The 25,928-nt window shown below is 47.7% G+C and overlaps 1 protein-coding gene and 1 long non-coding RNA gene across 2 annotated transcripts in view; one reads left to right on the top strand and one right to left on the bottom strand.

The window, feature by feature from the left end:
* Positions 1 to 25,928, top strand: part of LIPC (lipase C, hepatic type) — a 149,158-nt gene that overhangs the window by 41,163 nt on the left and 82,067 nt on the right. The window lies entirely within an intron of this gene.
* On the bottom strand, positions 2,064 to 6,717 carry LOC116590631. The gene is made up of 3 exons (XR_004285685.1): positions 6,669 to 6,717; positions 6,284 to 6,371; positions 2,064 to 3,517 (listed from the first exon to the last, which is right to left on the bottom strand). It is a non-coding gene; the product is annotated as an uncharacterized LOC116590631 (long non-coding RNA).

The raw sequence follows: 25,928 nt of genomic DNA on the forward strand, positions 1-25,928 counted from the left end.
TCTATTCCCAAAGAATATCCACCCGGGTCACACAGGGTCAGGGCACCATCTGTGCCTTCTGGAAGGCTCCGTCTGGAATGACTCATTTCCCACAGGGTGGGTAGAGGTTCATGGTTATACTCCCTATAGTGGCCAGAGTACATGGCCACTAATTTTCTAATTAACAGATGGAGTTGGAGCCCCCGCTATACACAAAAGGCTCCTTTCTTCAAGTTTAAGTAAAGACTTATGATGAGCATGAGACACTCCTAGGCCCTCACTCAGAGCAAAAGATCCCCCAGGGCTGGAAGGCAGTGAGGCACCTCCCAGATGGGCTGGGATCATATTTCCCCACCGAAGACCAAATCCCTTACCCTTGACAGAGGCCGTGGTTACATTTTCAAGAATCTTGTGAGCTGTTAAGCACAGCCATTATTTTTAAACTAAACTATAAAAACTTACAATTAAATAAATAATGTTTAGAAACAACAGTGGTGGGATGTCTGGGTGGCTCAGTCAGTTAGGCATCTAACTCTTAATTTCGGCTCAGGCTGTGATCTCGGGGTCATGAGATGGAGCCCTGCGTCAGGCATCTGTCCTTCCTCCTCTCTCAAATAAATACATCTTTAAAAAAAAAAAAAAAAACTGTATTAAATACTCGCAGCTCCTCTGTTTCCATTTATTTTACTCCATTTTACTATTACCTCTGTTCTTAAGGTCATTGACATTTATTGACATCTTTGATGGAAATACTATATAAAGATGTGCTCAAGGGCATGTCTTTCCAATCGCTAGTTAGCAACAGCACTAGTAGTAAATATTTTTCCCTTTGTAGGCCATATCATCAACAACACAACTTTGCCAATGTAACACAAAAGCAGCTACAGACGGCAGATAAATGAATGGACATGACCAGTTTCCAATAAAACTGTACTTACAAAACTAGGTGATAGACCAGACATGGCAGGCCATAAATTGCCAGCCGCCGGTTTGGACTTAAGAAAAGTATGGAGAAAATGTTAGTAATGGAGATTAAACGTAAAAGTATATTGTGTCTCTAGTTATTCCAATTGTAAATAAGACCAAAATGGAGGCAATATTGTTCCAGAATTCAAAAGCAATTACCTGGCACAGCAAAGAAGTAGTTCACGTTACTGCTGAATGATTGAAGTTCCAGTACACATCTTCACGGTCTCACTTTTGTCTTCCTCATGAATGTAAATGAAAATACCAGCCATGGGTTGGCTAATGATAAAAAGTTCAACAGAAATCACTGAGAGCTTTCTGTGAGAATCAACTGGCTATGTGGAGTTTACAATAAAGTGTATGGGATATTTATCATTATTTATAAATTTAAAATACGCATCCTTAATATCAATCACAGATACACACACGCGCACACATGTATCTCTCCCAGGGAGCTGGTTGTTAAATATTCACATCACACTATTGCCTGAGGGACATGTACATAGAGACCTAACTGTCCAGAGCAGCCCACATTGAAGACCAAAGGCACAGTCCAGAGCCCAGGGAAGGGGAGTGATATTAGGGATGGAGGGATGATCAGGAGAGCCCTCGAAAGTGGCATGGAAGGCTTCGTGGAGGACCTAGGGCCCTAAAGTACCATAAGACTAAAAACGAATGGTAAGTGGCTGCACTTGGAGCCGGTAAATAGTCTGAGTGAGGAGTGGAGGTTCTAGAATGCCTTGATTTGAATGAGGCTACCAAAGAGGGGCGTCAGCCCTGGGAAGCAGTGGGAATGACGTTGGGGCTGGAGACATTTCATGATGTGGGAACATGCTATGAGATTGAGTGTAAAATGCCAGTTACAAAATGGGTACCTTCATGTTAGGAATTAAAAAAAAAAAAAAATACATTAGAACAAAATACACTTGGGGCCCCTGGGTGGCTCAGTGCATTAAAGCCTCCCTTTGGCTCAGGTCACGATCTCAGGGTCCTGAGATCAGGCCCTGCATTGGGTTCTCTGCTCAGCAGAGAGCCTGCTTCCTCCTCTCTCTCTGCCTGCCTCTCTGCCTACTTGTGATCTCTGTTTGTCAAATAAATAAATCTTTAAAAAAAAAAAAAAAAGAAGAAGAAGAAGAAGAAGAAAACACACTTAAATGTGAATAGCTCTGGGTGATCAGATTATAACTGAATTTGGTTTTTGTGCTTAATACTTTTTGGTACCTTCCTCTTATTCTGAAGTGGTGTGTATTGCTTTGATAATCATGAAAAAAGAAGTTTTCTCGTATGGGTGGCAAAAAGCAAGCAGCCCTAGAGCACAAGACCATGCCTGAAGCCACAGTCAGGGACAGAGACCACTGAGGGCAGGTGCAGATGAGAGGTGTAGTGGAGATGGGGTGGGGGGGTGCCCCCCCCCGGGAGGATCACAGGAGCACATGGACGACCACCACTGATGCCCCCACCCCTGTGGGCCCACAGTAGCCCTGTCCAACAGGGCCTCTGCCCCACCCTTAGCCTCCTGGAAATGTCTTCTGCCTCTCTTTTCTCCCCGAGTACTAGTTTGCAAAGGTGTCCCCTCCCCATTCACAAAGCAGAACAAATTGGGAACAAGAGATTCTCTGTCTTTTCAGGGCTTTCTCATTGCTTCTACATTTCTCATTGTTTTCCCAACTGAAGAAGTATGTATTTTTTTTAAAGTGTACCTGATTCACAGACTTGGAAAATTGGAAGGGCTCCTAGAGAACATCTAATCCAACTCATTTCTTTTGCTAATAAGGAAATAGAAACAAGAAGGTCAAGTGGCATATCCAAGGGTCCAGAGCAAGGTGGAAACTAGTCTCCAGCAGAGATGACATCCAGGGCCTGGCTCCTTTTTTTCTCATCATCGAAGCACTATCAAATGGGCCTCAGGGGCTCACGGCCAGGTAGTGTGAGCTGAGCAGCCCTGGGCTTCAAAGCATGGGAGATCCTAATTCTTCTTTAAGCTTACCCACGGAAAGCAAGATTGCCCACAAAGCCCCCAGCTTATTAGACGCCACTTGCTTCTCCAGGGTAGGGCCACAGCAGCTGAGCTCTCTCCCGCATTGTAGACCACACACCCAGAATATCTCCCTCAATGCATCAGCCTCCCCACCCATAGTGGATGAGATCCCCAAAGCTGTCTTCTCCCCCAAAGTCTTTCAACGATGAAGGTCATGTCATTTTGGGTTCAGTCCCCTTCATGGTTAATATCTTTATTGGCCAAGCCAGCCAGGTAAACCTATCTGGTAATCAAAAGTGTGAAAAACACTGGCGTGGTCATTTTCTCCATATAAAATTGACCAAAGTGGATATAAGGTATGGATTTTCACCTTGTGCTTCTATACCTGGCAGCTTTTGCTGTCCACACAGTTCCTTTTCCTCTTCCTCCTGGACCAAAGCCCATGTCTTTATCCCGCCATGGCTGCCAGCTCCTTGGGTATGTTGCTCACGTCCTTCTGTGCTGTGTACGCCATGTTGTTAGTCTGAAATGATATGCTCCTGGACTGCAGGGGACATATCGGTTGATGTGTTTTCTGATCAGGAGCATCAGTAGCTGGAGGATTAAGAAATACATTTTCATGAGCTGGATAATAACAAAAATTAAATGGCAAAAGTCCTTGCTGTCCCCAGTAGCTGGAGAGCTTTAAAAAAAAAAAAAAAAGTACTTATTTTAGTTTTTTACTCCTATAGAGACAGGGTAAATTCCAAAGAAAAATTTGTGCCCATCTATCTTGTGCCATGCTTCTTCAAAGGAGAATAAAATTTTAAACAGGGTCATCGAGAAGAGCTTACTAAATGTGAAGCTTACAAACTGACCTTGGGAGTTGGGACATAGACTTTCCCCAGCAAGGTTGGCTTCTGCTCTGGCTGGAATCGCTGAGTCTCCCCACCATGACCCCCTACCTCATGCAGTGAAAGCATAACCCTGGCAGATTAAAGCCAACAACATGAACAATTCGGTTTGTTCTTCGTACCCATGCGCATGCTCTTGTTGCCATTTCCAACAAGAAGCTCATCTCCATCTCTGGTCTTTCTACCAAGTCAAAACACCTAGGACAACACCTTCTAAAGACCAGTGTCTTTTGAGGCTTTCCCGTCTCCCAGCCCTCTGTCTTGGGTACATTCAGCTCTTAGACCAGCTTTCTGCCAGAGCCAAGTCCTACTACTCTTCGTTCCTTTCCCCATGAGGAAAGCTCAGACACCAAGGAACTCCATTCTGATGCTCTTTCCAGTAGAATCTGGGTCATCCTTATGCTCTGGGAATTACAGACCCAGTACCACCTATCTCTGTCGCTTGTCCCTGACTCCCGTTCCAACAGAATGGGGACTATGGGGTTACAGAACCTCCAAGTCCCTTGCCAACTATCTCTCTGGTCTTTAGGAGATGGTTTAGATGTACATTAGATCGACTCCAATAACACCACTGAGGTCCTTACATCCATGGCTTTATTATTCTTCTTCTTTTTAAGCTTTTTAAAAAGATTTTATATATTTGACAGAGAGAGGGGGCTCATATGCACACAAGCAGAGGTTGGGGGGAGCAGGCAGAGGCAGAGGGAGAAGCAGACTCCCCACTGAGCAGGGAGCCCGATGAGGGACTTGATTCCAGGATCCTGGGATCATTGCCTGAGCTGAAGGCAGATGTTTAGCTTACAAGAGCCCCTCAGGTGCCCGTATGGCTTTATTATTTTTCTAATGAATATTTAAGAGGAAAATTTACTAGATCGTAGAATGGTCAGAAGGGGCCATAAATCTCCCTTTGGCCATGGATGGAATATGGTCTAGGAGGGAGGGGTGGAGGACTCACTTCGGATGTTTTAGATGACATCAGTATCTTTGAGCTCTGCTGGGACAACACCAGCTTTTAGGCATTGAAAGCCAGCGGTCTAGTAGACATTAGGCAGGGCTGGCCTCTCTCAGCCCAAGAAAACCGCTTTGAATTCTAGTCAGAAATCTAGTGGCCAACTTTGACCTCTCCCAGCAAGCAGGGTGTACACAGGAAGCTTCTCCTTAGAGATCCTGCTTTGGTTAGTGCTCCCTGAGGGGCAAACAGTTGCTGGCGAGGTTGGATTTTAGGCCTTTGAGTGGGACCATCTTTTCACAGCCTTTGAAGAACTGGCTTCATTGTTTTTGTGTTTGTGCTTTTTTTGTTTTTTTCCTTCTGGGATCCCTTTTAGAAAGTTAACAATAAATACCTGTGTACATAAAGCAAAGCCAAAATGACATAACTGGTCCCAGGGTTGGTCCAGGTTTTCTGGAAAGCCGCAGTTTCCAGAGGAAGTTGCACCCACTCGTAAAAACAGAGAAAATAAATGAGATGACAGCCCACCATCAAACAGGTGTTTTGTATTCCCTTTAAGGAGATTTTCACATTTATGGGAAAACAAATAAACATCTCCCCGAACTGGGCTTGGCCCATAAGGAAGTAGAAAGCAGCCCTGGGCTCTGCGCCACGTTCTGGCCGCCTTTGCCGCTGCTGCCGCAGGAAGGAACTGGGAGCGCACGCCCCCTTCCCAGCGGCGCCTGAATAGACCAGATACTGGCTCCCTTTACGTTTCAGGGAGGGGCCAAGTTATCTTAGAGTCTCATGGCCCTATGCACGCAGCACGGCTTCCTCCTTGGCATGAAGGCTCCTGGTGGCCTTGGGCAAGGCCCTTGGGTTCCCGTGATAACAGAGCAAGAGTGAGATGTGAGGACAGCTGGCTGCACTTGACAAGAGGAGCTCATGGGGCAGGGGGTGGTGCGGAGCTATCAGGGTGATGGGGGCCTGGAACGAGGAAAGGGAAAAAAGGCTCAGAGAGGAGGCAGCATGTGCAAACAGTCCTGGCGGGCTCTTGGGGCCAGGGACCACCCACTCAGCTAGAGACAAGGGGCTTGAACGTTCCAGAGCCTTTTATTCACAGTGACTTTCTTGGCATGCCTCCTCCCCTCCCTGGTTAAAATTCCCTTCAAATTCCAGATTTCAGCTCCATCTTAACATTCCCACCCGTCTACACCTGCCTCCCACTGTTTTCTCTGCTCCTGGACGTTCTGGACTGGGTTCTGCTCCCTTGTCCCCTCTCCTACCCATCCAGCATCCACACCTCATCCTCTGAGCCCAAAGCCGAAGGTCATCCCTCCGCCCCTGGAGTTAGGCCCCCTTCCTCTTTGCTTCCATCATTTCCAGCTGCTTCTGGCCTGTATCACACTGTAGTCGCATCTCTGGTCTGCGTGTTCAGATTTCCACTTCCCCTATCAGATGTGAGCCCTGGGACTAAGGCCCAGCCTATGCATGGTACATGGGCTATAGTGGGTATGAGGGAAATGATGAGTGACTTACCATGACTGATGGGTTAGCTGGTTTAATTCATTAATTGACATCCGGGTCCAGGACTGGGGTCCTCTGGCTCCGACCCCACCCTATCTCACTAAAAAGGGTGACATTTAGCATTTACTATAAAGGCTTTCTGCATCTTCCCTGAAAAGTGGGCACCAGGGGTCCCCTTTTTGCCTTGTCTACGATCCATCAGTTTAGACACACACGCTCTTACAGCTGAATGTGCGCACACACACATCCGTACACCTACACACACACCCTTCTTCCCTAACTGACCCTCCCCGACGAAAGCCAGAGAAATGAATGCCCCCTCCCTGCCCTGTCCTAGACCTTCAGACAGATGAGTTCTAAGCACGAGAGGCAGGACCCTCCTCGGGCAGGCCAGCACCTGGGAAGTAAGGCTCCGCGGGCAGGCTAACCACCAAGTTGGCTTTCTCTCCAAACCCACAGCTCTTGGCTTCCCTGTCCTATGTGGGAGGGGCCCGGCCCAGCCTCTGGGGTGGCTCCAGATCATTCTCCCCCCACGCCCACCCTGGCCCAGGCAGCGCTGAAGGGAAGCTTCGCACTGAGCCCTGGCCGCTGCAGGCTCAGGCAGAGGGAGCAGGCCCGCGGAACCCCCTCGAGGCCACCCCAGCCCTGCTCCCCCGCGGGGCCCTGCCTGCCAAGACAGGTCAGTGGAGTTATTCTTGGTCCCCATTAGCACTTGCACAAGTTCTGGAATTAATCCTGTATTGCTAAGTGGCCCCAGAATGCTGCTGCCTCAGCCCTGCTTTTGAAGTCATTGTGCCAGAGTCCAGGGAGGGGGCCCCACTCCTTCCTCCCCGCAGGGACCCAGCAGGGCCACAGTGCTATAGACAATGGAAGCCGGGGGCCAGTCCCCCAGGGATGGAGGACATGCTGCGGCAGGAGCCCCCCTGCCGGACTACCATGCTCATGTCCCTGTGGACCGATGGGATGAGGAAACCGACCTGCGTCATTTGTCCCACGGTCCTGACGACAGCCACTGGCTCTGAGCAGAGCGCTGCCAGGGCCCCACAGTGTTTCCAGTCTCTGCACTCCATGACCTCCGGAAAGGGGCTCAGACCCCAACTCTTGTTGCTAGCACCTGTCCTGCCCCCTCAAAGGATAAAAACTGATCACCTAGGGGAGTGGACTCTGATGAGTAAAAAAGCACGTGGCCGTGACTCTCTGGGCCACAGAAAACTCTCTGTGCTGTCACTACACTCCAGCAGGTAGTTGGAGGGAGAGACAGAAGGCCCTTACCCATCGCAGCTGATAGGTGCAAAGAGCTGCCTTTCCTCTGCTGCCTGAAGGTTGCTTTAACCATGAAGAGCAAAGGGCGGGCTCGCAGGCTGCACTCGTTCCCCCTGGGCCCTGAGCAGGAGCCACCACCGGCTCATCTCACACAGACGCTGGGGGAACTGAGGGGGAACCGAGGGTACGAAAGAGGGCTTCCAAGTGTCTTGCGCTAGCACCTCCTCACAAGCAAAACAGACAGAGCTGGCTGCTGGGGGGCGGGGGACGGCTGTGGCAGCCCTGGAGGCCAGCAACCCGGGAGACTCCTTGTCCTTGTACTACATCTGGCCGGGCCCTGTGCCAGGCCGTCCTGTGTGTCTGAGAGACAAGAGGAAAGTCATCCATTTCTTGCCCAATAGAAGCATGGTAGGAACTCGCCCAGAAACATCAGGTCCTCAGCCCCACCACAACCCTCTCCATCTCCGCTCGCTACCATCACACACACACACACACACACACACACACAGAGGCAATGTCCCAGCCCTGACCACCGTCCCAACATCCTTTACCTTTTCTCTCCAGGTTGCCTAGAGGCCATGTTGCCTCAGGGCCTGCAGTGGTTCATCCCGGGGTCCACAGGGGGTGGGGGTCGGGGCACTCGGATTCCCCACGCCCACCCCCAGCCTCACTACACTACTTCATCTGAGGATGAGCTTTTTTTTTTTTTTTTTAAGATTTTATTTATTTGAGGTGGGGGGAGAGAGAGAGAACAAGAGTAGGGGGAGTGAGACGCAGACTCCCTGCTGAGCAGGGAGTCGGACATGGGGCTCGATCCCAGGACCCCAGGATCATGACCTGAGTCCAAGGCAGACACTTAAGTGACTGAGCCACCCAGGCGTCCCCTGAGGATGAGTTTAAACCAACAAATAATAACCCCTCTCTGCCTTATTATTCATCTCTCCAACCATCTTCCTCTTACTCCTTCACAATACTTGCCTCAAAAGGTGGACACCCCCACACCCGCACTTCACTCCTCTGGGCTTCCTTGTCTGAGGGTCCATCCGTTTGCTGAGATCTGACTCGGGCCTCCCCTTCCCAATGAGACTTCTGATCGACCCCCTTCTCGGACACGCTAACCCCTACTGAGCACTAACCAGGCAGGACAGGTGCTAACCTCATCTGCAACAACCATTGTCTTTCATCCCGATGACCCCAAGGCCTGCATTCATCCGATGAGGAAACTAGACTTTGCAAAGAGGATGGTGAGGTACAGACCGTACAGACCGGAGTGGGACTTGGAGCTCCAGCACCAACCGCCTCGGGGAGGCCTGAGCTCCGTGCATCAGTGTCCACTTCTAACCACTCCGCTGTGGAGGGGGGATAAGGAGACACCCCCTTAGAGCACATGCCGTTTTCCTGGTTGGCCCCGCTGTCACTTTACCACCTATCTAGCCCCTTGTCCTGTCCTCACAGGCAGCTGTCTGTGCCTATGGGGGAGCCAGTACCTTTGAGGGGAGGCTGCCTTCCTGCAACCTGGAGAGCCACTCCCAGGGCAAGTGCCATCAGTCTTCCAACTGGCTGATTGAAGTCTTCAAATGAGACCATCCCCCAAAATGCTTTTGCCGCTCTAGGAGTCCTTGCCCTAGACCAAATCAAGCTTTCGGAATCCGCTTTGCTCTTTCCTTTCCCACTCTCTTGCTGTGGGGTGTCCTTAAGGCAACAACCCAAACAACCCCAACTTCTTGCCCACGGCTCACCTTCAAGCTACGGCACCCGCTACATTTCCCTGCTCAGAGCCCCTGCGAGCAACCCAGGGTCAGCCACTCTCCTCCTCTCGTCAGGAGAGCGTCTCTCCTCCTCCTGGAGGCCGACCCGCATTCATCTCATCTCCTCCACTCCCTTCTCTCCGAGCACTCCCCTGCCCTCTCCCTCAGCAACATGGCGCTGGGTACCTACCCTACCCACCAGCTTCTCCAGCTTCCCATCGCGCTCTCGCGGGGACCCTCACCTGCTTTGCTCCTCTGGGAACAAACATCAAAGAAAGGCACTCATTCATCTCTGAACATTTGATTTCCCAGGACATCGCGCATGACTCTCAAAATATGAGGTCAATACAAACACAATCATTTTAAATGGCCTGATATTAAACGCTTCTGACCCAAAGAGTAAAAAGCTTTTGGAGCGATCGTTCCATTGATACGAGAGTCACAACGACAGGTTTCAGAGATGAAAGTAATGGATCAGAAAATAGAACTGTAGAGCAGGCACAGATGAAAGGCAAAAACCCCATTTGAAATCCAAAGCTTTCACTTGAGGGGGAGAAATTGCCAAAAGCACGGTTTTGTGTTAAAGAGATCATGACACAAGGGGCACACACTTGCTGCCTGCTTGAGTTTTCATCCCTGCCCGTATGTGTGTCACTTTCCACCTTGAAGTGGTGTGGCCTTCGTTGTGGCTGTTGCGCAGGCCGGTGACGCCCGTCATGTCAGTGCCACGGACGCTGCCCGAGTGAACGAACGGCCTCTGAGAGAGAGAGAGCCTAGCTCCCCAGCCACATGGTGAACCGAACCAGACCCCAGCCTGCTCTCCCACCTCACTAGACGCCCGCAGGACTTCTCACTAAAAGAGCACGTAATGACAAACAACTAGTACAAACAAAGCATTTTGTTTAGAGCAAGATTTAAAGACACATGAGCATTAAGCATCTGAAATGCTGTGTTTTCGCTGTTATTCACCTCAAACTAAGCCCGTCCTTGAGTCCTCTCACATTTCTGCAGAAGGCAACTTTTCTAAGAAGGCAAGCTTCTTGGGGTCAGTCCCTTCCAGGTTTCTTGTTTTTCTAGAACTTTCTGTGGCTTCACCAGGCATCAAAACAGGTAGGGTCCTTCTTCTACTTTACCTTTGAAGGCCAAAGAAAAGAATATTATTACTGGTTTGCAGCGGAGTAAAGAAAAACCCCATTATTGAAGGCCTATCACTTGACTTTGGGGCTCCTCCAGCGACCAGAGAAAGAAAAAGATTCTCAGTCTCATATACCTTACATTTGCCCGTGTCATCTTGTCCTTCCAATCAGAAGAGGTTGTTTACTGCCTCCCTACCCTCAGCTCTTTGCTCTTTGGAGCAGGATGGTTTATTGATTGATTTTTACTTACAACTGGTACTTAGGATTTGCAACAGTTTTTAAACTTGGTTTCCGACACAGACTGTGCTCTTACATCATCCTAATGAAGACTTAAGATTTAAAAGATCACATTTAGGGGCGCCTGGGTGGCTCAGTGGGTTAAGCCTCTGCCTTCGGCTCAGGTCATGATCTCAGGGTCCTGGGATCGAGCCCCACATTGGGCTCTCTGCTCAGCAGGGAGCCTGCTTTCCCCTCTCTCTCTGCCTGCCTCTCTGCCTACTTGTGATCTCTGTCTGTCAGAGGGAGGGAGAGAGCAAAGAACTTAGACCAGGATCCTCACTCCTGGGAAATCAGCTATCATGGGAAGGCTCAGACAAATCCTGGGGGTCCAGGGACCAGAAGGTTAGTCTGAAAGGTCAGTCATCACAAATAACACATCTGAAGAGTGCTCTCTGTCCTCTGTCATCATTTCTATTCTCTCCGGTATGTGGTCAATCTAGGTATAGTGCCCAGGAAAGTAGAGAGAGAATCATAGACCCCAGTGTCTATCACTTGTTTTTTTTAAGATTTTATTTATTTTTTTGACAGTGAGAGGGAGATGAGTGAGAGCGCACAAGCAGGGGGAGCGGCAGGCAGAGAGAGAAGCATGCTCCCCACTGAGCAGGAAGCCCAATGTGGAGCTCAATGCCAGTGCCCTGGGTTCATGACCTGAGCCAAAGGCAGACACTTAATGAACTGAGTCCCCCGGGCACCCCTCCACCACCACTTCTAATTAACACTGGAACAGAGGAGGGAGATCTTCTGATGGAAATCTAAAAATCCTCGGAAGTCCTATCAAGCCCCATCGCTGATGATGAAATTCCAGTTCTAAGATAAGAAGACTTTGTCCCAAAATCAACAGATGCTTGGACTGTCATCATTTTGCTTGTTCTAAATTCATTTGTGATTTCACTGTAAAGTCCCGTCTGTGTGATTAATAGGAGTCACTTATATAAGATTATTTGGAAAATCTTCCTAGTCATGAGCTATCTCTCCATCTCAGTGACTTGTCCTGTACAGTAATGCAGTGGGGCATTCTGAAGGAGCACTTGGTGAAAGTTCCACCTCATCAATCTAGAGGGTTTTAGAAATCCCGCATGCTCTTCAAGATGTCCTTTATCAGACACTTCAGTTCCATGAAAGGTAGATTAATGGCTTCCATCTTGCGTACAGTGCATTCCCTAATCGCTTATAGGATCTTGGACCAGCTACCTTGCCTAACAAGTCTCAGTTTTCTCACCTAAAAATTAACCAACAGACTACCTTATTTCCACAGCTTCCTTGAGTTCTAAGGATCTAGTGTTAAATACGTTGTTAGTGATCTTGACCAAACTAGCATTACAGGTGAGAAACAGACCACAAAGACAGAAATTCATCTGGGTTGATACCCATTAGGTCACAGCTGACCAATTTATAGGTTGTTGGGTTACTCATTGCCGAACATGTCGTAACCTTCTCCACACTGAAGGTCATCTATTTTTCTGCCCATTCACGTGGCCCTATTTCATTATGATCTTCAGCTGAGTATTTTACCTCCTGGGATGCACAGACCTTCTTCTTTCTCTTTCTGTATAATACGAAACTCTTATATGTTATTGCGATTACTAAGTAAAGTCACTTTTTACATCTCTTCATTCAGAAAATTATCCCAATTTTTTATGATGCCTTTATTCTAATGAATAACAATTCCAACTTTCAAAGTGCTTTTCAGACACCACTGACTTACCTGACCCCTCACAACAATCCTGGATTGTTTGTTTTTTTAATAAAAGTATTTGTTTTGCAACATTCCTACCCATGTGTGATAGTTATAACAACTCCTTTCCCTGGTAAACTTTGGCATGAAATTTCCTCAGTTTTTTGTGGGGTTTTTTTGTTTGTTTGTTTTCTGACAGTCAAAATGTTTTTCATTTATTGCACTCTTCCCCAAAGACTTGCTTACCTGGGGAAAGAAATCTGGTAGACCAATGAAATCTGAACCAACTCACAGAGGGCCATTGGAACGGAGAGTTGGGAGTAGCCTTCAGGGATCATCGGTCTCACCCATCCCTGAACACTGGCTCTCTTTTTGCCAGGGACCAAAAGGTGCTTGCCTCTGGGGCTCCCCTATTTGGGGTGCAGAACCTTTGCTTACGGGCTCATCTCTGTGAGCACCCCGACTTGCTCCTGAGGTCACGATTTCTAATTTTCCCATATTGGGTCCCACTTGGTGGCTTTTCCCGGTGCCCCGTTGCGAGCCTCTTTTCTTATTGTTGCTTTTCAAAGCCACCCTTTTCCCAAGATGGCTGCTTTGACTTAATGAATCAGCTGCAGCATTTGTGATCCGCTGCCAGGTTTTCTGGGAGGCAGCTTTCCTGGGCTTCCACCAGGCTTTGAAAGAGCCCTCTGGTCTTCCTGCCGGTTGTTTGCTCTGCTCCTTTTTCCTCCTAATTAATGCCTTCGTCTTATCTGAGTGGCCTGTTCTCAAACATTGCAACTGAGTGATTGATGTGTTTTGTTGTGTTTTCTTTTGGAGCCCTCCCTATCTGCCCAGACTTGATTTAATTGGGGTTTGCTCACTGTGATTTAGACTGATTCACCCACTAGATATCCCTTACATCAAATCCTGCTCACCACTTAGAAAAAAGATTGTTTGGCAAGTCTCAGTGTTCACAGGGTTTCCCACCGAGGGTCAGGGTTGGCTCCATGGTTGAGAGCATGGATTCTGCGGTCAGCTGGAATTGCCTCTGACACAGTGCCCTTGACAAGGTAATGAAGCTTCCTGAACTCCAGTCTCTGAACCTGTAAAATAAGAATGATAGGAACTACTTCATAGAAATGTTGAGAAAGTAAATTGAAATGATGCGCGGAGAATGATCAGCACCTGGGAAGGGCCCAGTGAGAGTTATTCTTGATTATCCCACTCAACCCTGGGGAATAGGCAAAGCAGCTCATCTTAGCCCCAGATTATGGATGAACACATTGGGCCCATAAAGGTCACATGGCTTACCCCATGTCACACAGCAGGCGCATGAACTGTGGCAGTCATGGACACCCCCCACCCCCAGGCTCATGCTCTATCCTTTTCCCCAGCAATGCCTCTCAGAACCAAGACCTACGTTCTCCACAACAGTGGTTCCCAAAGTGTGGTCCCCAGACTCCCGGCATCAGCATCACCTGGGAACTTGTCAGACATGTCTACTTTTGAGTCTCAGACCCAATGAATCAGAGGCCCAGCAATCTGGGTTTCAGCAGGCCTTCTTGGACTCTGATGCAATCTCAAGTTTGAGAACCACTGTTCTACAGAATAATGATTCATCTCTTGATCTAACTCCTGAGATGGAGGAAAGCCCTTGTATCCTGGTGTGATCCCTAACATGAGTTCACCCTTCCAGCCCTCTGACAGTATCCTCTTTTTGACTGATTCCTGCTGATACTATTGAACTATAGAGGGGTTCTCACCCCTGGACTCACTTTAGAATCTTCTAGGGAGTTTTTTAAACACACAAAGGCCCACCCCAGTCATAAAGCGTTCAGTCATAAAGAAAACTAGGAACTACCCTCCGCACACCCAATGGAACTCTGCTAATCTGGATATATGTTTACCTCATTAAGGTTTGTGTGCTTTACAATCCACTTCCAGTAAATTGTTTCTTCCCTTCCTGCACACCTTGGATCCTCTGCCCACTTATTTGCACAGCTGCTAGCATTTGCACAGAGTTATTTACTTATCCTCAGCTTTGCTGCCCTGTCCACACCCAGAGTTCTTCTGCTTTATCTAAAGATAGTGACAAGATATGATAAGCACTCAACACTGACTCACTGTAATTCTTATTTTTCTTCTAGCTTAGAAGTTAGAATAAAGGCAAATAGTTTTATGAGCATGTTGGACTATTAAGGATCCTAACATCACTCCCTGGTCCTCCAGGGTCACAATCATCATACACAGGGTACTAGGGACCTAACAAAGAACACAGTGACAACATTTCTCACCCTCACAAGGGACAGGAAGATCTGGCTTGGGCCTGAGGCCCGAGTGAGGCCTTCTGCTGCAGCCCTTCTAAAACTGAAGGTCAGCAGCCTCCAAAACAGGGCCTGACCAACTGGCTTAGATAAGGATGCTGAGAATCTTGGGGTTGCCTTACATAGCCCAGGAGGCCTGGCCACTGCATTCACAGCCAAGAGCAGAGGAAGACCTTGGCCTTTGCAGGACTCCATCCACAGAAATGGGTAGTAAAAATGTGGCCTGTGTATTCCCTTTAACAAATACAGCTTCTGGGGAAGAGACAAGAGAAGAAGAGATACAAAGGCACGTGCTCCCTTGCCAGCACTTCCCCCAAGGCTGTAGGGCTGATGGACACTGAACCCTGGAGAGACCAAGAAAAACGTTCCTCTGTACATGGACACAGCCAGGTTTCATGGGGCCTAAAGCCCCATAGAGCTTTGAATAAGAAGGGAAGGCTCACTTTAAGAAAAAGAATACAAAATTACAAATACAATAGGCATGAAATTTCAAAAGGGCCTTGCACACTAGGGCCTAAGTTCAAATTCCTTTTGTCCCAAAGTACTTTCCCCTCCACCTACATTCCTTTAAAAACTGTTCTGGATTTTTTTTTTAAATCGATCACCCCCAGGTGTGTATATCCTTCACAATGCTAGACAACTTTCCCTCATCCTCATTATCTTCACGGAATATATTCTTTGAATTTCCGAAGACTCTGGAAATGGGAAAATTGTTCATAAAAGAGGGTGTTCACAAGTACAAACACAAAGACCAGCATTTAATTTATTGACTTCATTTTTTACGACGTAGTGTGTTCACAGGGTCCATTGTTCGAAAGGTATGAAAGGATATAAAGTGGTAAGTTCTGAGCAAGTTTTGTGAACTTCAAACTAAAATGCGTTATAGGGGTGCCTGGGTGGCTCAGTGGGTTAAGCCTCTGCCTTCAGCTCAGGTCATGATCTCAGAGTCCTGGGATCGAGCCCCGCATCTGGCTTTCTGCTCAGCAGGGAGCCTGCTTGCCTCTCTCTCTGCCTGCCTCTCTGCCTACTTGTGATCTCTCTCTCTATGACAAATAAGTAAATAAAATCTTTAAAAAAATTTTTTTTTAAATAATAAAATGCATTATAATAGCACCTGGGTGGCTCAGTCGGTTCAATGTCTGACTATTGATTTTGGCTCAGGTCATGGTCTCGTGTGCCATGGAATCAAGCCCCACCTCAGGCTCCCCAGTCAGCAGGGAGTCTGCTTGAGGATTCTCTTCCTCTGCCCCTCCCCCCACTGTTACTCACATGCATGCTCCTCTCTCTCTCAAATAGCTAAAAATAAATCTTTACAAAATTCATTATTATAAAATGCATTTTTTTCTATCAAGAAAGTAATACTTGGGTGGCTCAGTCAGTTAGGCGTCTGCCATCAGCTGAGGTCATGATCTCTATGTTCTGGAATTGAGTCCCATATTGGGTTCCTTGCTCAGTGGGGAGCCGGCTTCTCCCTCTCCTTGTGCTCTCTCTCTGACAAATAAATAAAATCTTAAAAAAAAAAAAAAAAAAGAAAGAAAGAAAGAAAAAGAAATACTTGCTTAATACAAAATTTTTAAAAACAAAAATACCGAAAGAATCACATTTTAACCCATTATCCAAAGTCAAAATTTAAGATTTTTCCAAACACCTGCCAAATATGAGTAGCTAAAGGTGGAGACTTGTTCTTTTTTCTGTCTGCCTTTTGTCCTCCTAACAGCTCAGACTTTCTAATCTTTCCAATAACGAGTAAGAAGGAGGCTTCCATAGAGAAAGGTGGAAAGAATTGGAGCATAGTAGCATTTTATGGGGAAAATTATAAGCTATTGAAATGTATGGAGGCATCAGGCCTTACGCAGTGATCTAAGAGTCTATACCAAAGATGGTAAGTGGCTTTCAGCTCAAGGAGCAATTCCATTCCATCAGGGATGACCGCCATGATACCAGGCTCAGTGTGAAGAATGCTGTGATCCATTAGCCATGTCTGTCATGCTCATGGAGCAGTGGGGGGCGGGGAGGGGACAATCTGAGTGCCACACACATGTCACAGTGGTCTAGGCGTAAGTGGAGGTTTGGCTCAAAGAAACACCAAGAGTCGGAGCTTCAAAAAATGAGAATCAACTGAGTAAATTAACTAAAGCAAACAGAAATATATGGTGATCCAATCTTCATTGTATAAAGAGCCCTACAGAGGGCAGGTACCTGAAGGTCCTCCACCCATCTTTCCCCCTCACCCAGTGATAGCTGTCCTTGTGGGCAACACTCCCCCAGCCAGCACAAGCACATGCCCTTTCTCTGCCCTAATGCCCCTTGTGCTCCTCCCCTGCTGGATCTTGTTGTCTCCCTATTGGAGTGCCCAGGGGCAGGGGCTGGTCATGTACTTCCTCCCATTACCTTCCTCCAGGCCCCACACAGAACCACCACTGCCCCCAACAGGATCTGCGCTTCCCACACTTGACAGATGTAATGAAGCCCTTTGGCTCCAGAAAGTGTTGGGTCACACTCCTTAGGCCCTCAAACATTTACCAAATACTCACTCTGACCTTTGTATTCAAAGATGAAGATGATTTAGACCCTTCCCTCAAGGCGCTTAGAATGAGGGGAGTAAAGCACAAACACAAATCATTATAATTAAATAATAAATTATAGTACTATAAATGTTATCAATTCAAAATGCAATTTTAATTAAATTATGGTATTTATTTAAATTAAAAATAAGAGAAACTAAGTGCCAGGTATGGGTGTTAAGCATTTTGCCTATATACTGTATTTACTATAATCTTCACAATGGCCCTTTTGAGGCTTACTGATATTGTCCCCATTTCCAAATAAAGAAACTGAGGCTTAGAGAATTTAAGTCACTCACCGAAATAATCTATGGAGAAGCCAAAATTCAAACCCGGGTCTGTTGTTAATAAAAGGTGAAGGGAATCATTTCAATTTGGGTTTGACTAAGAAGGGTGAGTGGTTTGGGGCACATTGAAACCCCCGTCGTGACCCCCACCCTCCAGCGTTGTCAGAGGGGAGCTGGATAGCAGCCAAAAGTGCCCACTGCCATCCCACTACCGAGACCCAGGCTTGCTCCACCCCGGGCCCCTGCTCCCAGCCCCCCACCCCACTCCCTGAACACAGCGTATCAGCTCAGAGCCTACTGGGCTCTGAGCCCAGTAGCTCAGGCTACTGGGAGCAAGTGGTTCCTGCATTTGCGGGCGCTCAAGCTGCCGGGGTGGGTTTTATGAGACCAGAGAGAGGCGGGGAAAACTGATGAGAAATCAGAGATCTGCCAGAGTCGGGAGATGAGCCACAGGAAATGCTTTCGTCTAAAAATATGCCATTTCTGAAAGGAAAACAGTCATTAGAGGGTGTGAGAAGCCCCCGTGGCGAGGAAAGCAAAACAGTGAGACTCACTGGGAGGCCAGTGGAACAACAGAGAAGCCCATTACCCACCCACTTCCTGTGCGATTAGTGAGACTTCAAGAGGATGAAAGGCACGCAGACAAAATGACAACCCACAGACAGAGCTCCAGGGGGAATGTCTGGGGACAGCATCCTAAGATGCAGCCAGGAGGTAGGAGGAGAGGAAACCATTCCACTTAATACTGTTCTCGCATCAGCTGGTTCCGCTATAGATTTGGCTAAAATTTCCCATATACTTCCTGTATACCAGGCACAGTGAGGGGCTTTGCAGGCATCATCTTCTGTAATCCTTCAGGCCACACACTAAGGAGGAGAAGCATGTGCCTTAGAAGTTAGGTGACCTGTCCAAGGTCAGATAGCTGGCAGGGGACTGAGACCGGTCTTTCTCCCCGGTTCCCTGACCCCAAGTCTCTCCCTCGTTTCCAGTCTGCCAAGCAGCCTCTGATAAGACCAAGGATCCTGACCATCCTCAGCCTACCCAAGTGGGGGCTAGTCACTCCCATTTCCCTGGTGGATTATGGCTGTTTCACATCCTTTATTTCGTCTTGCGTCATAGCAGATCTTGTTAAAAGGAAATTCGCCATTGTTTGTTCATGCCTCGTTGTCAGCTAAAACACGCGGCTGCCACACCAGCTCCTTCTACTCGGTTTCAGAGCCAGATGAGGTAGAGGTTAGAAAATGCTTGTTTTCTGCTTGCTTTAATTTGGGAAATTGCCTGACTGAGCAGTAACTGAATTTCATTTTTAGGATAAAATACTTGATCTCCAGGGGAGCCAGGCCTCAAGCAACTGATTTTTACCAGGTCACTTCTCCGTGACCTCTGAGGACTGGCCTGATTCTTGGAGAAAAATTTAACCATATGCCAGTCTGCAGGGATCTACAAGTCCCTTCATGGTCTGGTCCACCTAATTCTCCAGCCCAATCTCATCTTCCTCGGCTCCTGTCAGGGGGACCTCTAACCACCCTGCACACACCTTCCCAGGCTCAAGCTTTCAGCTCCTGCCCCCAAAAGGCCCACCTCCTCCCCACAGTTCCACATCCCCAAGCCTGACCCACACCAAAGCCTCCACCACCCACCTTGCCTCCAAGCCAGAAGTAATGACTCTACTCTAAGAATAGTAATTATTATTATTATTATTATAGCTTGCATTTCTTTTCTTTTTTTTTTTAATCAGAGAGAGAGAGAGAGATCACACAAGCAAGGGGAGTAGCAGAGGGAGAGGGAGAAACAGGCTCCCAGCTGAACAAGAAGCCTGATGCGGGACTCGATTCCAGGACCCTGGCATCATGACCTGAGCTGAAGGCAGACGCTTAGCCAACTGAGCCACCCAGGTGCCCCATAGCTTGCATTTCTTGAGCTGAGTGCCTGGCACTTTACAAGCTCTCTTTCATTGACTCCTCTCAGAACCCTACCATGTAGGTATTACTGTGATTTCTCCCCATCTCACAGATGAGAAGTCTAGGACTTAGGGAGGTCATTCAAATTGCCCAAGGTCATAGAGTTAGTAAGCATGGGAGCCAAGAATTGAACTTAGAGTCTAGTTCTAAGCCTATAACACCCCATCTCTCCCAGCGGCATTTGTGCCACAGACCTCCCACTTCCCACCTTGCTGTACTAGAAGTTCTGTGAATTTGCTTTGTAACCTTTACAGAGTTGTAATTCAGTGGACAAATATCATTCATAATATTTCATACCTCCAGGAACACTGAGCTCTCAGGAATGAATGAATGAATGAATGAATGAATGAATGAATGAATGATGAGAAAATGTACATTAGACTAGAGAGGCAGGCCAATTTTTATAAGCATTAATGGACTGTAGTGTCCATAAAAATCCATTAAGTACCAACCATATGGCCCACATTCTGATGGCCCCAGGGTTGAAGTCCATTGGACTCTCAAATGTTCGATGGACATTTTCCAACCTGCAAGACCCAGATCTCTCTTGAGCGCTGATTTTCAGTCTCCTGGTAGCTTCTCTGCTCATTATTGCTTGGCAAACAATGTAATTTATGCATGAGGCACACAAATTAAGATGCAACGTAGTTATTCCAACTGTCAAAACTACTAAATTGAATTGAATGGCAAAAGACTGATAGTGCAACCTCTGCAGGAAAAAAAAAATCCAATCTGAAAATAGTCAATTCAATAGTACTTTATAGACATTGCTAGAAACAACCATATAAACAGCAGGAAAGGTGATATCACAACTATCATTAAGTAACACATGGAGTTTTGGTGTTCTGCACCGAGATGCAGGCCACTGAAATGCAAAGTTAATTTGTCCAAACAGAAATTCTAATAAATACCTTTGATTGTTCCTTTGTCTCTATCCTTTACCAAAGACAGGCAATTAGCGGCGTTTGCAATATTACAAGCAAATGAAATTGGGTCTCTTCCCAGCCTGCCTACAAAGGACTTCTATAGCAATAAAAATAATCAATTGGATTCTTCATTTTCTGCTGGGTCCATGTGATTTCCTTAATAATGTCAATGCAGATTGTAATTTGCAGAGAAAAATAAATACCACTTGCATAAGGCGTGAAATTTCAGGCCACAGAAATGTCATCTTTTCTTACAGAATTGTTTCGTTACAAGGATATGCAGTTTGGATGGCTTGAATAGACCTCAGGTCTGGTGCCCAATTTGTCTTTCATAGACTGACCTATATTTTGTCTCTCAAACGTGTCTTGTGTATTTCTCCTTTTGTACTTTGGCTCTGCAGCAGTTAACAAGGGAAAGCACCACAGTGAGGATCAGAACGCTGACATCAAACCCCCAGTTTGCCCACAGGCTAGCCCGCCAACTCAGGTCGAGTTACCGACCAGACCCAGAGCCTCAGTTTGTTTGTCTGTATAATGAGGCATACAAATAGAAAAGTGCCAGGAATCTCAGTTCTCTAGACTACTAGGACATTGCCGGGCCTACAACAAGCATGCGGTACGTATTGCTTGAGCAAATGAATGACTGTGTGTCTCACACCATATCTGGCATGTGGTCAGCACAAACTAATTACAGCTTAGAAATTAAAAGTCCATCCCTCACCTCTAACACCCACCTTCTTCCTCTTGGCCCAGAAAAATCTTACTTGATCTCCAAAGTTAGCATCAAAATCTGCTCCCTCTGAGAAGTCTTCCCAAGAGCACACAAGCTAGAAGTGGTCTAACTTGCAAGACATTTGTTGTCCATGAGCCTCATGTAGAATGTTGGCTCCTGGCCTTGTGGTATTGCTTCTCTTCTCATAAGGGATCTGTTAGGTACCCAGTTAGATTACAAGCTTCTTGAGGGCAAGTCCAAAGTCTTTGATTCCTGATGATCCCTACAGCTCTTGGTAAAGAGCATGGCATATAATTGATTGGGCAAGGAATACATATATACCTCTTAGGTCATATAGGCAGAAACAGCTTATGAAAAAAATAAGGTCCCTAAGCAGGTGTGTGGAGCCGCTGGGGCCACTCGAGCTCTGGGCACTGCTTCCCTCCTCGCCTGGCCCATCTGCCCCACGCGTGCTTCTGGGGACAACAGGAGACCACAGGACCCCTGGAATGTGCCCTCCAGCCCTCCAATGGAGACATCCAATGTTTCTGAGGCAACATTCATGGCAAACGTCTATAGCAAGTCAAAAAACTTCGTGGTGTGAAATTATCCCAAAGATCAATACCAGTCCCTCGCGCTGGGTTTGGGGAGTTTTGCAGGATCTCAGGATTAGAAGTCAGGAAATCTGTGTTTGAGACCTGACTCTACCACTAACTGGGCCTCCTTGAGCAATTAAATCTCACCCAGAGCCTCACACAGATCACTGGATGATTTCTCAGACCTGGCCAACCTTACAACCTCCCATCAGGGATGCGTTAGGGGAGCCCTTTCTCAGTGAGAGGGTAGCGGTGTGTTTCTGGGTAATAGTATGATTTCCAGCCTAAACTACTATCTCCCTAGTGATGTGGGTATAAAATAAAATGATGTGAGTATAGAACAAGTATTTCCTATATTCTTCAAAGCTAACCAACCAAATCACTAAATTCTTCGAGAAGGGAATCGATAATTTAATTATCTTTAATTCACTTTTATCATTCCTGAAATGAAATGCAAACCACACGAACAATAAAGAGTATCAGACACAATCCTCCCTCTGTCAAATGCCCGGTTACTAAAGATTAAGATGGGACCATTGGTTACAAAAGTTGGACAGACCAGTCAAGTGGCCAAAGAGGGGAGCTTTTCTAAGACTCAGTCCCCCTCCAGGAGGCTCCGTTCTGACATTTGGCAAATAAGCAATTGACACCTTGTGCTATGACTTGGAATCACACCCACGATCCTGAAGAGAGAAGGGGGATTTTGCCCCTGGCAGAAGCTTCCAGGAGTGTGCACATATGTATCCCTAGAGACCTGAGTGTTGTCAGGATAGAAAGGGATCACCTGTGTCCCTTCACTGGTCAACATACAGACGTCATTCCCCAAAATAAACCACAGATAAAAAGTAGAAAGATGGTTCTCCATCTATTTTTTAGGTAAATTTGGGGAGTTCAAGAGTCCAGCTGCCTCCAACGATACCATGTCCATTGAGTAAAAATACCCTTTAGCAAGTTGTCCTAAACCATTTTTTTAAATTAGTACTCTTTTTTCCCTACTAAGTATTGGTAATTTAATAGCTCTGTGAAAAGTGCTATGGAAGCAAGAAAAGTGAGTGTTTTCTCATTTCTTCTCTGGGAGATTTATCTATTAATCAAATATCTTAATTCTCTCCATACTTAAAAAGGGCATTTTCAAAGTGACTTTCCCAGCCACCCCAGATCATTCCTCAAGTTTTTATTATCTGTTTTTTAAATGTGTACCCAATGTGGACTCTCTTCTTGAGGCCGAGCTGTTTGAGAAAATTTCTATGGAAATTTTGTGGGAAACCACCAGCAGTGTTGAGCCTACCCGAGACGGCAGGCCACTTAGAACCTGGGAGAATCACCCCCCGCGATCCTGTTTGTTGGCCTGTTGTTCTAATGGGTACAAGTAGAGTTAAGCATGTAGGTCTGCCTTTGGTATTCTGTTCTGTCCTTGACATCTCAACCCTTCTTCATCACATTATCCCTTTCCAACTCTATCTGTCAATAATTCCCTGTGCTCAGGGCACTTTTCTGGGCACCAGCATGCAGAGAGAGGCCTAGGCCATATTCCCTGCCTTCAAAAGGACTTTATGTTTGGGGCACCTGGGTGGCTCAGTGGGTTAAAGCCTCTGCCTTCTGCTCAGGTCATGATCCCAGGGTGCTGGGATCGAGCCCCCACATCAGTCTTTCTGCTCAGCGGGGAGCCTGCTTCCCCTCTCTCTGTCTCTGCCTGCCTCTCTGCCTACTTGTGATCTCTGTCTGTCAAATAAATAAATAAAATCTTTTTTTTTAAAAAAAAAAGGACCTTATGCTTGAGAGGAAGAGGGGATGAGCACGTCTGACTAAATGCAATGTTCTATACGCCACGCCTGGGGTGTGAGCAAAACACTCAGGGGCAGTTCTTTTATCTATGTAACAATGCTGGTAGAGCACATACTATGGACTGGACATGCAGGCCATTACCAATATTAACTTATTTAATCCTCACAACAACTCACAAGATGGATACTATCACTATCCCTTTGTGCTGGTGGGGAAACTGAGGCACCATGTGGGTAAATAGCTTTCCCAGGTCCCACAGCCCATGTCAGCGCCAAGTTCTGAGCCCAGGCACGCTGGCTCCCAAGTTCATGCTCCTATCGGGTATGCGGCCTCTCCAAACCTCTTCTCCCCCAAAATTCAGAGGTGCTTAAACAAAACCAGCCACAGATGCAACACGCTAGCTGAGAGTGCTACAGGGCTCTGTGAGGAAGTGGCATTTACCCTGAAACCTAAATGATGACTAGGAGTTAACGAGGCTAATGGAAAGGAAGTGGGCTGCAAGTCAAGGTTCTAGTGGAAAAAAAGTGAGATATGTTCTAGGAACTGAGCAAAGCCACGTGGCAAGAGTGGGGAGATAGAGGAGGAAAGTCGTGCAAGGAGCAGCTGAAAAGTGGTCCTAGACCTTAAGATTCAGCACCAAGGATAGTCTTGGGGTGGGGTTCCCCGAGAACAGTAGGTGTCTAGCAAAGGGTGTCAGTAGGGGGCTGAGAGTGTCAGCTCTGTGTTCTCCGGTGATGACGCCGGCGATTGGCACATGGAGTGGGCTGGAAGGAACCAGAATGGAAGAGACCCGTGGGGAGGCAGCAGCCGAGAGAGAGCTGACAGTCCCTTGGAAGTGTAGGGACTGATAAAAGGGGATTCAAGAGGAGGTAGCTGTGACAGGAGACGGTGACTGGTCATGAGGGTGTGGGGAGGGAGGTGTCTGTGACGGCTCTAAATATTCTGGACATCCATGGTGTGGAGGAGCACTGGAGGTGGGGCGGGGTGGAAGGGTGCACCCTCCACACCGCTCACCGCTCCCTGAGCTCACAGGTTCCTTCAGGGCTCCGTGTCTTTGGGCCTCTGAGTATCTCTGCCTCCCTCCTCCCTCTGAGCGGTCCTCCGCAGAGATTCGGCTTAGACGTCGTTCCTCTGTGCACACACGACGTGCTGGGCCCTGGACCAGGCACCCGGGCAGACATGCTCATCCTTGGGCCTCACGACGTCCCTGTGAAGGAACTATTGCCATCCTTATTGACAGATGACTGAGACCAGGGAAGGTCCAGAGTCGGCTAGCCTCCCAGGGGGGAGGTGGGAGGGCCCACTGATGCCCAAGGCCTCCTTCCCAGTGACCCTGAGGGAAAGGTGAGCTTGGCCTGGGCCCCTTTTCCTCAGAGGCATTGAGGTCACTCCCCATGCAGAATAGAGATGTGACTCAAGGAGCAGTCCGTCCTGTGGGGACTCAAGAGGGCCTCAGCAAGAAGTGTGGCTGAGGACTGCCGGACCGAAAGCCGGTGTGCCCCATATTGCACGCTTCTCCTTATGTCTCCAGACTTTGTCCCAGGGAGGACTACCCGAGCATCAGGCAGCCAGGGTGTCTCTGTGCTTCCTAGAAACAGGTTCCAGGGAACAGATAGCCCCCAGCTTCCTCTCCAACCGCTCTTTGACACAGACCCTCCACTCTAACCGTGCCGCTCTTGCGTGCCACTGTCCCTTTGCTTGTGTCTGTCCCCCAGCCAGGCTCCCCCCCTCTCTCTTTAATGTGCCCAGAGAGGCGTTAAACATTGGCTTGGTCTCCCCTGGAGCATCCCTTGCGCATCTCCTTAGGCTGGGGGAGGGTGACCTGCCGTCCCAGCTTACCTGCACTAAGGAATCTCCTGGTTCAGGGGACTTGTGGCACTCAGTCAGGCAGTCCCATGTAAACCAAGACAGCTGGTTGCCCTAGTTAGATACCTGGATTGCCTCTGCCTGCTGCAAGCCCCAGTGTCCAACTGCGTTGGACTCATTTGTTCTCTCCTGTGTGCTCCCCTCCACAGTAGCTACACCTCCTTGAGATCCTGGACCCTGGAGATCTGGGCTTTGCGTGCAGTCAGGGCTGGTGGGATGAGAGGATGAGAGGAGCACGGACCCAGGGTGCTCATGGTAGAGGATGGCTCCCAGCACCCAGCAGTCAGAGGGGGCAGCACGGCAGCCAGAGGGTACCTCACTAAAGGAGGACAGGAGCAAAATGTGTGGCCTGCAGAAGACGGGGGGCTGGCCCATGAGAGCCAAAGAACTGGTTTTGCTTGGTGTTTGTTTGTTTGTGTCATTTGCCAGCTGGAAGCTTGGGGGATAATGGAGAGGAATCCTTTCTAGATGCATTGAACTTGAAAGAATCAACGACAGGTGCTTGGCAAGCAAACAACCAGACAGCGAGCTAGCACAGGAGAGAAAAAACAAC

This window comes from Mustela erminea, chromosome 5, assembly GCF_009829155.1.
Source record: "Mustela erminea isolate mMusErm1 chromosome 5, mMusErm1.Pri, whole genome shotgun sequence".
Taxonomy (NCBI): Eukaryota; Metazoa; Chordata; class Mammalia; order Carnivora; family Mustelidae; genus Mustela; species Mustela erminea.